Raw genomic sequence first — 12,156 nt, 5'->3', positions numbered from 1 at the left:
ATCAACAAAATTGACAGACCACTAGCAAGGCTAATAAAGAAGAAAAGAGAGAGGAATCAAATAGACGCAATAAAAAATGATAAAGGGGATATCACCACTGACCCCACAGAAATACAAACAACCATCAGAGAATACTATAAACGCCTTTATGCAAATCAACTAGAAAATCTAGAAGAAATGGATAATTTCCTGGACACTTACACTCTCCCAAGACTAAACCAGGAAGAAGTTGAATCCCTGAATAGACCAATAGCAGGCTCTGAAATTGAGGCAACAATTAATAGCCTACCCACCAAAAAAAGTCCAGGACCAGATGGATTCACAGCTGAATTCTACCAGAGGTACAAGGAGGAGCTGGTACCATTCCTTCTGAAACTATTCCAATCAATAGAAAAAGAGGGAATCCTCCCTAACTTATTTTATGAGGCCAACATCATCCTGATACCAAAGCCTGGCAGAGACACAACAAAAAAAGAGAATTTTAGACCAATATCCCTGATGAACATTGATGCAAAAATTCTCAATAAAATACTGGCAAACCGGATTCAGCAGCACATCAAAAAGCTTATCCACCATGATCAAGTGGGCTTCATCCCTGGGATGCAAGGCTGGTTCAGCATTCGCAAATCAATAAACGTAATCCAGCATATAAACAGAACCAAAGACAAAAACCACATGATTATCTCAATAGATGCAGAAAGGGCTTTTGACAAAATTCAACAGCCCTTCATGCTAAAAACGCTCAATAAATTTGGTATTGATGGAACGTACCTCAAAATAATAAGAGCTATTTATGACAAACCACAGCTAATATCATACTGAATGGGCAAAAACTGGAAAAATTCCCTTTGAAAACTGGCACAAGACAGGGATGCCCTCTCTCACCACTCCTATTCAACATAGTGTTGGAAGTTCTGGCTAGGGCAATCAGGCAAGAGAAAGAAATCAAGGGTATCCAGTTAGGAAAAGAAGAAGTCAAATTGTCCCTGTTTGCAGATGACATGATTGTATATTTAGAAAACCCCATTGTCTCAGCCCAAAATCTCCTTAAGCTGATAAGCAACTTCAGCAAAGTCTCAGGATACAAAATTAATGTGCAAAAATCACAAGCATTCTTATACACCAGTAACAGACAAGCAGAGAGCCAAATCAGGAATGAACTTCCATTCACAATTGCTTCAAAGAGAATAAAATACCTAGGAATCCAGCTTACAAGGGATGTAAAGGACCTCTTCAAGGAGAACTACAAACCACTGCTCAGTGAAATCAAAGAGGACACAAACAAATGGAAGAACATACCATGCTCATGGATAGGAAGAATCAATATCGTGAAAATGGCCATATTGCCCAAGGTTATTTATAGATTCAATGCCATCCCCATCAAGCTACCAATGAGTTTCTTCACAGAGTTGGAAAAAACTGTTTTAAAGTTCATATGGAACCAAAAAAGAGCCCGCATTGCCAAGACAATCCTAAGTCAAAAGGACAAAGCTGGAGGTGTCACGCTACCTGACTTCAAACTATACTACAAGGCTACAGTAACCAAAACAGCATGGTACTGGTACCAAAACAGAGCTATAGACCAATGGAACAGAACAGAGTCCTCAGAAATAATACCACACATCTACAGCCATCTGATCTTTGACAAACCTGAGAGAAACAAGAAATGGGGAAAGGATTCCCTATTTAATAAATGGTGCTGGGAAAATTGGTTAGCCATAAGTAGAAAGCTGAGACTGGATCCTTTCCTTACCCCTTATACGAAGATTAATTCAAGATGGATTAGAGACTTAAATGTTAGACCTAATACCATAAAAACCCTAGAAGAAAATCTAGGTAGTACCATTCAGGACGTAGGCATGGGCAAGGACTTCATGCCTAAAACACCAAAAGCAACGGCAGCAAAAGCCAAAATTGACAAATGGGATCTAAGTAAACTAAAGAGCTTCTGCACAGCAAAAGAAACTACCATCAGAGTGAACAGGCAACCTACAGAATGGGAGAAAATTTTTGCAACCTACTCATCTGACAAAGGGCTAATATCCAGAATCTACAAAGAACTCAAACAAATATACAAGAAAAAAGCAAACAACCTCATCAAAAAGTGGGCAAAGGATATGAACAGACATTTCTCAAAAGAAGACATTCATACAGCCAACAGACACATGAAAAAATGCTCATCATCACTCGCCATCAGAGAAATGCAAATCAAAACCACAATGAGATACCATCTCACACCAGTTAGAATGGCAATCATTAAGAAGTCAGGAAACAACAGTTGTTGGAGAGGATGTGGAGAAATAGGAACACTTTTACACTGTTGGTGGGATTGTAAACTAGTTCAACCATTATGGAAAACAGTATGGCAATTCCTCAAGGATCTAGAACTAGAAGTACCATATGACCCAGCCATCCCACTACTGGGTATATACCCAAAGGATTATAAATTATTCTACTACAAAGACACATGCACACGTATGTTTATTGCGGCACTATTCACAATAGCAAAGACTTGGAATCAACCCAAATGTCCATCTGTGACAGACTGGATTAAGAAAATGTGGCACATATACACCATGGAATACTATGCAGCCATAAAAAGGATGAGTTAATGTCCTTTGTAGGGACATGGATGCAGCTGGAAACCATCATTCTCAGCAAACTATCGCAAGAACAGAAAACCAAACACTGCATGTTCTCACTCATAGGTGGGAACTGAACAATGAGATCACTTGGACTCGGGAAGGGGAACATCACACACCGGGGCCTATCATGGGGGGGGCGGGGGGAGGGATTGCATTGGGGAGTTATACATGATATAAATGATGAATTGATGGGTGCTGACGAGTTGATGGGTGCAGCACACCAACATGGCACAAGTATACATATGTAACAAACCTGCACGTTATGCACATGTACCCTAGAACTTAAAGTATAATAAATAAAAAATAAAAAAAAAAAAGAAAAAAACCTTAAGGATAAGGTCTTGCTTTGTCACCCAGGCTGGAGTGTAGTGGCATGATTGTAGCTGACTCCAGCCTCGGACTCCTGGGCTCAAGTGATCCTCCCACTTCAGCCTCCCAAAGGGTTGGAGTTTACAGGCATGAGCCACCACGCCCAGCCACCCAGCAGAAGAATCTTATCAAACCCTCCAGCATGCTGGAGAGTGTCAAGGAGGCCTACTCTGAGGACATGAGTCCTTCCCCTGTGACTGTGCCTAGACTGAGGGTCTTTGATGGCTACAGAGTTTCAGGGTGTCTCTACAGAGTTGGTCAGTTCGGAAACCCCCAGGTAAGTACTGGCAGGCAGAGGGGCTGCTCCCTACTGTGCACAGCACTACATAAAGTGTGGATGGTGGGCTGAGGTTCCAAGATGGCCGAATAGGAACAGCTCCAGTCTACAGCTCCCAGCGTGAGTGACGCAGAAGATGGGTGATTTCTGCATTTCCAACTGAGGTACTGGGTTCATCTCACTGGGGCTTGTCGGACAGTAGGTGCAGGAGAGTGGGTGCAGCCCACTGAGTGTGAGCTGAAGCAGGGTGAGGCATCGCCTCACCTGGGAAGTGCAATGGGTCAGGGAATTCCCTTTCCTAGCCAAGAGAAGCTGTGACACACGGCACCTGGAAAATCAGGTCACTCCCACCCTAATACTGCGCTTTTCCAACAGTATTAGCAAACGGCACACCAGGAGATTGTATCCCACGCCTGGCTCAGAGGGTCCCATGCCCACAGGGCCTCCCTCATTGCTAGCACAGCAGTCTGAGATCGAACTGCAAGGCAGCAGCGAGGCTGGGAGAGGGGCGCCCACCATTCCTGAGGCTTAAGTAGGTAAACAAAGCGGCCTGGAATCTCGAACTGGGTGGAGCCCACCACAGCTAAAGGAGGCCTGCCTGCCTCTGTAGACTCCACCTCTGGGGGCAGGACATAGCCAAACAAAAGACAGCAGAAACCTCTGCAGACTTAAATGTCCCTGTCTGACAGCTTTGAAGAGAGTAGTGGTTCTCCCAGCACGGAGTTTGAGATCTGATAATGGACAGACTGCCTCCTCAAGTGGGTCCCTGACCCCCGAGTAGCTTAACTGGGAGGCACCCCCAAGTAGGGGCAGATGGACACAACACACCTCACATGGCTGGATACCCCTCTGAGACAAAGCTTCCAGAGGAATGATCAGGCAGCAACATTTGCTGTTCAGTAATATTCGCTGTTCTGCAGTCTCCACTGCTGATACCCAGGCAAACAGGGTCTGGAGTGGACCTCCAGCAAACTCCAACAGACCTGCAGCTGAGGGTCCTGACTGTTAGAAGGAAAACTAACAAACAGAAAGGACATCCACAGCAAAACCCCATCTGTACATCACCATCATCAAAGACCAAAGGTAGATAAAACCACAAAGATGGGGAAAAAAACAGACCAGAAAAGCTGAAAATTCTGAAAGTCAGAGCACCTCTCCCCCTCCAAAGGAATGCAGCTCCTCACTAGCAACGGAGCAAAGCTGGATGGAGAATGACTTTGACGAGTTGAGAGAAGAAGGCTTCAGACAATCAAAATTCTCTGAGTTAAAGGAGGAAGTTCAAACCCATCGCAAAGAAGCTAAAAACCTTGGAAAAAGATTAGACGAATGGCTAACTAGAATAACCAATGTAGATCGAACTGCACTTAAATGACCTTACATGACCTGATGAAGCTGAAAACCATGGCACGAAAACTACGTGACAAATACACAAGCTTCAGTAGCTGATTCAATCAACTGGAAGAAAGGGTATCAGTGATTGAAGATCAAATGCATGAAATGAAGCGAGAAGAAAAGTTTAGAGAAAAAAGAGTAAAAAGAACAAACAAAGCCTCCAAGAAATATGGGACTATGTGAAAAGACCAAATCTACGTCTGATTGGTGTACCTGAAAGTGACAGGGAGAATGGAACCAAGTTGGAAAACACTCTGCAGGATATTATCCAGGAGAACTTCCCCAACCTAGCAAGGCAGGCCAACATTCAAATTCAGGAAATACAGAGAATGCCGCAAAGACACTCCTCAAGAAGAGCAACTCCAAGACATATAATTGTCAGATTCACCAAAGTTTAAATGATGTCAGATTCACCAAAGTTGAAATGAAGGAAAAAATGTTAAGGGCAGCCAGAGAGAAAGCCAGAGAGAAAGAGTTCACAGTCGAATTCTACCAGAGGTACAAGGAGGAGCTGGTACCATTCCTTCTGAAACTATTCCAATCAATAGAAAAAAAGGGAATCCTCCCTAACTCATTTTATGAGACCAGCATCATCCTGATACCAAAGCCTGGCAGAGACACAACAAAAAAAGAGAATTTTAGACCAGTATCCCTGATGAACATCGATGCAAAAATCCTCAATAAAATACTGGCAAACCAAATCCAGCAGCACAACAAAAAGCTTATCCACCATGACCAAGTAGGCTTCATCCCTGGGATGCAAGGCTGGTTCAACATATGCAAATCAATAAACGTAATCCAGCATATAAACACAACCAAAGACAAAAACCACATGATTATCTCAATAGATGCAGAAAAGGCCTTGGACAAAATTCAACAGCCCTTCATGCTAAAAACTCTCAATAAATTCGGTGTTGATGGAATGTATCTCAAAATAATAAGAACTATTTATGACAAACCCACAGCCAATATCATACTGAATGGGCAAAAACTGGAAGCATTCCCTTTGAAAACTGGCACAAGACAGGGATGCCCTCTCTCACCACTCCTATTCAACATAGTGTTGGAAGTTCTGGCTAGGGCAATCAGGCAAGAGAAAGAAATCAAGGGTATTCAGTTAGGAAAAGAAGAAGTCAAATTGTCCCTGTTTGCAGATGACATGATTGTATATTTAGAAAACCCCATCATCTCAGCCCAAAGTCTCCTTAAGCTGATAAGCAACTTCAGCAAAGTCTCAGGATACAAAATCAATGTGCAAAAATCACAAGCATTCTTATACACCAGTAACAGACAAACAGAGAGCCAAATCATGAGTGAACACCCATTCACAACTGCTTCAAAGAGAATAAAGTATCTGGGAATCCAACTTACAAGGGATATGAAGGACCTCTTTAAGGAGAACTAGAAACCACTGCTCAACAAAATAAAAGAGGACACAAACAAATGGAAGAACATTCCATGCTCATGGATAGGAAGAATCAATATCATGAAAATGGCCATACTGCCCAGGGTAATTTATAGATTCAATGCCATCCCCATCAAGCTACCAATGACTTTCTTCACAGAATTGGAAAAAACTACTTTAAAGTTCATATGGAACCAAAAAAGAGCCTGCATTGCCAAGACAATCCTAAGCCAAAAGAACAAAGCTGGAGGCATCACACTACGTGACTTCAAACTATACTACAAGGCTACGGTAACCAAAACAGCATGGTACTGGTACCAAAACAGAGATATAGACCAATGGAACAGAACAGAGTCCTCAGAAACAATACCACACATCTACAACCATCTGATCTTTGACAAACCTGACAAAAACAAGAAATGGGGAAAGGATTCCCTATTTAATAAATGGTGCTGGGAAAACTGACTAGCCATATGTAGAAAGCTGAAACCAGATCCCTTCCTTACACCTTATACAAAAATTAATTCAAGATGGATTAAAGACTTAAATGTTAAACCTAAAACCATAAAAACCTTAGAAGAAAACCTAGGCAATACCATTCATGACATAGGCATGGGCAAGGACTTCATGTCTAAAACACCAAAAGCAATGGCAACAAAAGCCAAAATTGACAAATGGGATCTAATTAAACCAAAGAGCTTCTGCACAGCAAAAGAAACTACCATCAGAGTGAACAGGTAACCTACAGAATGGGAGAATATTTTCTCAATCTACTCATCTGACAAAGGGCTAATATCCAGAATCTACAGAGAACTCAAACAAACTTACAAGAAAAAAACAACCCCATCAAAAAGTGGGTGAAGGATATGAACAGACACTTCTCAAAAGAAGACATTTATGCAGCCAACAGACACACAAAAAAATGCTCATCATCACTGGCCATCAGAGAAATGCAAATCAAAACTACAATGAGATACCATCTCACCCCAGTTAGAATGGTGATCATTAAAAAGTCAGGAAACAACAGGTGCTAGAGAGGATGTGGAGAAATAGGAATATTTTTACACTGTTGGTGGGACTGTAAACTAATTCAACCATTGTGGAAGACAGTGTGGCGATTCCTCAAGGATCTAGAACTAGAAATACCATTTGACCCAGTCATCCCATTACTGGGTATATAGCCAAAGGATTATAAATCATACTGCTATAAAGACACATGCACATGTATGTTTATTGTGGCACTACTCACAATAGCAAAGATTGGAACCAACCCGCATGTCCATCAATGATAGACTGGATTAAGAAAATGTGGCACATATACACCATGGAATACTACACAGCCATAAAAAAAGGATGAGTTCATGTCCTTTGTAAGGACATGGATGCAGCTGGAAACCATCATTCTCAGCAAACTATTGCAAGGACAAAAAACCAAACACTGCATGTTCTCATTCATAGGTGGGACTTGAACAATGAGAACACCTGGATACAGGAAGGGGAACATCACACACCGGGGCCTGTCATGGGGTGAGGGGACGGGGGAGGGATAGCATTAGGAGATATACTTAATGTAAATGACGAGTTAATGGGTGCAGCACACCAACATGGCACATGTATACATATGTAACAAACCTGCACGTTGTGCACATGTACCCTAGAACTTAAAGTATAATAATAATAAAAAAAAAAGAAAGTGTGGATGGAGGATGAGCTGCTATTCAGTGCTGAAGCTTGAACCTCACACTAGCTCCCACAGCTTCTCCTGCCATGCTGTCACTTTATTCTATGCAATCCAATGTGTATATTTTCCTGGGATTTCTCTGGTTATTCGGAGCAGAAGGACCAGCCTCAAGGAGTTCAAGTAGAGGTCAGTCTCATGAGGGCCAGACAGGCTGAGCTGGCCTCCACTCACTCGCTTCCCTCCCAGTACAAGACTCAGACCCCCATGACCATGACTGAGATGTCTCGGGTGCCCTTGAGCCACCCCCCAGGAGCCAAATTCTTGCCGAGAGTCCATTATCCCGGGGACAGCTGTCTTGTGATCCTGTTCCCTGGAGAACACAGGCCCTGATCCCTTTTGGTGACGACTCAGTAGTGTGCACAGCCAGGAAACCACAGAAGACAGGCAGAACCAGTTCTCCAGCCGTAGCTACAAGTTAACTATAAAAAGACCCCTGGGTCCACAGGGCAGGGCTACTCAGCTGGCTCTGGCCCAGGCTCTTCGGCACAGTTCTGACCACAGACGGGAAGCACAGAGAAGATGACCAGTGGTGTCACAAACAGGTTTTCCAAGATTTTAATCTGGGAGACAGGACACTTCATCCAGGCTTCTGTTTTCAAAATTGGAAGACAAACGTCCTAAGGGGTCTTGTCAGTTTTGTATGCTGGCACACAGCCATGATTTACAGAAACAGGACTTTTGGTCTCTCACCCTGGAAGACAAGAGGAGCTAATCAAAACAGGCCAAAGGACCAGAAACTTCCAGTGGACATCACACTTGGACAGATGAGAGCTCGGAAAGCAGCTCAATTGCTGTGACCAAAGTTCGGCTTCCCCCTCAGTGACAGTCCTCCTGGGAAGGAAGGTAAGAGGCTCAAGGAGCCTCTGGGGTCCTGCTGGGACTTCCCAGGCCAGGGCTGTGCTCCAGTGGCAGCTATCCTGAGGCCAGGGACATTGCGGGGAACCTCTAAACAATGGCAACAGCCAAGGAGATGATGAGCGTAAGTCCAAGTGCAGCGAGGCAGCCCGAAAAGAGAAAGGGAAGGTGGAGTTCTCAGGGACAGGCTTCAGAGGAAGAAGAGGGTTTAGATGAGTCTCTTCAGTAGGGCCAAAGCAAGTTCATTTCCCAAGGGCTAAAAGTCTGCCATGTTTTTATGAGTTGTTTGGGTTAAACCTGGGTCATGTTGACCTAGATACGTCTCCAAGAAACACCAGATATGGGAATCTTAATAAGAAAGAATGAGCAACATGGTTGTGATCTTCCAACAGAAATACAGTGCAAGAGGCCAGGTGCGGTGGCTCACGCCTGTCATCCCAGCACTTTGGGAGGCTGAGGCGGGTGGATCATGAGGTCAGGAGTTCAAGACCAGGTTGGCCAACATGGTGAAACCCTGTCTCTACTAAAAATATAAAAATTAGCCAGGCATGATGGTGGGCGCCTGTAATCCCAGCTACTTGGGAGGCTGAGGCAGAGAACTGCTCAAACCCAGGAGGCAGAGGTTGCAGTGAGCCAAGATCGTGCTACTGCTCTCCAACCTGGGTGACAGAGCAAGACTCCATCCCCCACTCTTCCCCCCAAAAAAAGAAATACATTGCAAGAAAGTCCAGTTTTTTCTGATAACAATGTTCTGCTTAAGTTTGGAGAAAATGTACTTTTTTTTAAGCTTGAAATAAAGTTTATCTACTTGTGGATGTGGTCTTTGTGTCATTTTCATGTCAGACGCCAATCTATACTATTGCCAGGAGGATGGCGACATGATTGATGGGAAAAGGAAAAACCTCACACAGATGACTCCTTAGAGCAGACTAATGACATTTACAGTCCTCATTGAGAGAAACAAGAGAAAAGGCACATGGACAGTATACTATGAATGGAAAATGGCATATAACCACAGATGCAGACAGAATTTTAAAGTAATGGCTATTGTGAATAACTTTATGCCAATATATTTGAAAATACAGTTGAAATGAACAAAGTCCTAGAAAAAGAAATTACCAGTATTGACTCAAGAAAAAGCAGAGACTCTAAACAGTCATATAATTATAAATTGTTTGTTAGTAATAAAGTATCTTCCCTTCAAACCAAACTCTAGGCCTAGATGACTTCATCAGCAAGATCTATCAAATATTCTAGAAGCAATAGTTCTAATTTTATACAAACTCTTTCAGAGAATTAAGAAAAAGAGGCTCCACTCTTGTTAGAAGGCAAACATAACCTTGAAACCAAAACCTGTCAAGAACATGAGAAAGAAAATTATAAGCCAACTTCACTTGTAGGCAGAGATTCAGAAATCCCAAACAAAATACTAGCAATATATAAAAATGATAATACATGGTGACTGGACTGGGCACGGTGGCTCACGCCTGTTGTCCCAGCTTTTTGGGAGGCTGAGGCGGGTGGATCATCTGAGGTCAGGAGTTCAAGACCAGCCTGGCCAACATGGCGAAACCCAGTCTCCACTGAAAATACAAAAAATTAGCTGGGCCTGGTGGCGTGGGCCTATAATCCCAGCTACTCGGGAGACTCAGGCAGAAGAATCGTTTGAACCCGGGAGGCAGAGGTTGCAGTGAGTCGAGATTGTGCCACTGCACTCCAGCCTGGGTGACAGAGCAAGACGCTGTCTCAAAAAAAAACAAAAGCAAAGAAAAAAGCAAAGATAATACATGGTGACCAAGTTGTGTTTATCTCAGGAGTGCAAAGTTAGTTTAATAATGTAAAATCATTTATTGTAATTAACCATATTAATGTTAAAGAAGAAAAATTACATGATCAGCAGGGCATGGTGGCTCATACCCATAAGCCTAGCACTTTGGGAGGCTAAGGCAGGCAGATCGCTTGAGCTCAGGAGTTTGAGACCAGCCTGGTAAACATGGTGAAACCTCATCTCTACAAATAATACACACACACACACACACACACACACACACACAAATTGCCAGTGGTGGCACATGCCTGTCATCTCAGCTACTTGGGGGGCTGAGGCAACAGGATCGCTTGAGCCCAGGAGGTTGAGGCTGCAGTGAGCTGAGATCATGCCACTGCACTCCAGCCTGGGTGATAAAGCAAGACTCTGTCTCGAAAAAATAAAAAATAAAATAAAAATTACATGATCACCACAATAAGCACAGAAAAAACACTGGATAAAATTCAATATCCATTCATGATTAAAAAGAAAAGTCAGGAACCTAGGAATTAAAATAAACTTCCTTAGCAAAGGATTTATTAAAATAGTTATAGCATCATCATATTTAATGACAAAAAGTTGAAAGCATCCCCTTGAAATCATAAACAAGAAAAGGCTGGCATGGTGGCTCACGCCTGTAATCCCAGCACTTTGGGAGGCCGAGGTGGGTGGATCACTTGAGGCCATGAGTTCGAGACCAGCCTGGCCAACATGGTGAAACCCCGGCTCTACTAAAAATACAAAAATTAGCCAGATATGGTGGCAGGCGCCTGTAATCCCAGCTACTTGGGAGGCTGAGGCAGGAGAATCACTTGAACCCCGGGGGTGGAGGTTGCAGTGAGCCGAGATCTCACCACTATACTCCATGCACTCCAGCCTAGGTGACATATTGAGACTCTGATAAAAAGAAAAGCAAGAAAAAGAAACTGTAAAAACAAGGAAAAGGAAGGAAGCTGTACCTCTACTTCACACCATTACAAAAATCAATTTTGCAGAGATTGAAAACCTAAATATGAAGGGCAAAATGATAAATCTTTAAGAATAAAATGAGAATCACTCCATTACTAGGAGTAAGCAAATGGTTGCATGGGTGTTCGATTTAGAATTGATCTTTAAACTATACAATATATTTGATGCACTCTATTTCAAACAGCCTTATCAAGGTATAGCCTACATAAAACAAAGTGTGTGTTGCTTAAAGTATACAGAGGCTGGGTGTGGTGGCTCACACCTGCAATCTCAGCACTTTGGGAGACCGAAGCAGGATGATTGCTTGAGGCCAGGAATTTGAGACCAGCCTGGGCAACGAACCTAGTGAAGCCTAGTTGCTACAAAAAATTTAAAAACTAGCCAGGCATTGTGGCATACACCTGTGGTTCCAGCAACTTGGAAGGCCAAGGCAGGAGGGTCACTTGAGCCCAGGAGTTGGAGGTTATGGTAAACTATGATTGCCACTGTACTTCAGCCTGGGAAACAGAGTGAGACCTGTCTCTAAGATAATGATAATAATAAAGTATATAATTTTGCTGGGCACCATGGCATGTGCCTGTAGTCCCAGCTCCTCAGGAGGCTGAGGCAGGAGGATTGCTTGAGCCCAGGAGTTTGAGACCAGCCTGGACAACATAGTGAGACCCCCATCTCTAATTTTCTCTAATTTAAAAAAAT

Source organism: Rhinopithecus roxellana, chromosome 7 (assembly GCF_007565055.1).
Source record: "Rhinopithecus roxellana isolate Shanxi Qingling chromosome 7, ASM756505v1, whole genome shotgun sequence".
Lineage (NCBI taxonomy): Eukaryota > Metazoa > Chordata > Mammalia > Primates > Cercopithecidae > Rhinopithecus > Rhinopithecus roxellana.
Note: the sequence above shows the minus strand (reverse complement) of the source record.